Raw genomic sequence first — 2,107 nt, forward strand, 5'->3', positions numbered from 1 at the left:
ATTCCTGACCCGTGAGTAGATGTGCGTGGGTGGGTGGGAAGAGCTTGTCAAACAGATACTGGGCCCTAAGATGTCACAGATCTAAAGGACCATAAAATTAGAAGGGACTTTGGAATGCATCTTGCCCAGTCCAGCCCATTCACAGCTGTGAAAAGGGCATGATTATTTTGCCTTGGCCACAGTCGCCCCCTGACAGATGAAATGTGATTCAGTTGAGAGATGACCATGACAGGTGTATATGGAGACTAGGAGAACGGGATTGAGGGTCAGCCATTCTGAGACTGAATGGAGAAAGGAAGAAAGAAAATATTGAAAGCTTTCAAAAGGAGAATCTATCATCTTGGTCATGGTCTCAACTGTAGCATCAAGTAAGGACAGAAATCCTATGGGGCTCAAGCCATTTTGCTGTCCATTTCTGGTTAATTTTATCCATAGCTCGATGGAGGCACAGACCAATTTTACAGACATTTTTTCCTCTAACAGTTACGAGCCTACACAGTCTCAGAGGTGAACTGTCACATGGATCCATGTATGCAGGTTTAGTTTTAGATTTAAAAAGTCAATTCCATAAGCACAGCTTTGTATAGACAGACGCATCCTTGCGTATTCTGAGATACTCAAACCACATTTGGACCATGCCTTGAGCTCCTGGGACCTTGTGTTAAGAGGAACCTTAGCAAATTGTTACCATATTTGAAAGGTGGGTGGTGAGGGGACTGGAAACCATGTAGTATGGGGAAGGGTTGGGGAAGTTGGGGATTTTAAACAAAGCCTGGTGAAGTGAATCATGAACTGGGCTGGTGGTCCTCAGTTATTGAAAGGACTGTACAGAAGAGGGATTCCATTTCTTCTGAATTGCCCTTGATCATTAGACTAGAATCAAGGGGGAGAAACAGACATGAAGACAGACCCTGGCTTCCTGAAAGGACACCCTTTCTGTTAGATTTCACTGACTTGGATGGGCTGCCTCACCGAGGAGTGGCCTGGGAGCTCATACTGGGTTCCCTGCATTTGTAAGAAGTTAGGGTCTGCAGACCTCGAGGAGCTCTTACCTGTGCCAAGAGTTAACACCTCCACCTTCTTCCTTCTCTTTTCCCTCTTTCTCTTTTCCCGGTGTGTTACCCTGTACGGGTGTGCAGAGCAGGCATAAGACTATATGAGATACAGATCTTACTTTCTCTTTGGAGGCACTCGTTGGGAAAATATTGTTCCATATTGTCACTAATAGACTACTAAGTATATGTTATCCCTAATATACTACAAATATACCTCTTTACTAAGGGGTGAAGTGAAAGAGAACTCTTGGCTTACAGATGTTTTCTCACTGTGTCAGTCGGGGTTCTCCAGAGAAACAGAACCAATAAGACGTGTGTCTATATAGGAAGAGATTTATTTCAAGGAAATGGCTAATGTGAATGGGGAGGGTGACACATTGGAGACTCAGGAAGGAGCTGCAGGTCAAGTCCAGAGGCTTGGCTGGTTCTGGGGAGGGCAGCCTTTTGTTCTATTTAGACCTTCAACTGATTTGATGAGGCCCGCCCATATTATGGAGGGTGATCTATTCTATTCAGAGTCCATTTAAATGTAAATATCATCCAAAAACACCCTCACCGAAACACCCAGAATGTCTGACCAAATCTCCGGGCACCCCATGGCCCAGCCAAGTTGACATATAAGATAAGCTATCACCCCCATATGCAGCCTTTTGTGTCTATCCCTGGAACAACTTTTTGGCCAGAATTTTGTAGAAGCAAGCACCTTCCTTCACTCTTTTCATGTGTTCATCAGTGGTAATCCCTGCATCAGTCCCCAGGAAGCAAGAATTTCTATTTCCCTATGTGAAGTATCAAAAATAGTCCAATTCATAGAATCAAAGAGCGGATGGTAGTTGCCAGAAGCTGGGGCAGGGGGAAATGGGGATGTGTTAATCAATAGGCATAAAATCTCATTTAAGCAGGAAAGAGTTAGCCTTAGAGATGTGCTGTACGACATTGCCCCTATCACCAATAATTCTGTATAGTACACTGAAGAGGTCAAGACAGGGTCCAGGTCTTACTGTCTCCACAGCAGATGGTCTTAACCACTAGACCACCCAGCACCCCCCCAC

This window comes from Ailuropoda melanoleuca, chromosome 17, assembly GCF_002007445.2.
Source record: "Ailuropoda melanoleuca isolate Jingjing chromosome 17, ASM200744v2, whole genome shotgun sequence".
NCBI classification, from domain to species: domain Eukaryota; kingdom Metazoa; phylum Chordata; class Mammalia; order Carnivora; family Ursidae; genus Ailuropoda; species Ailuropoda melanoleuca.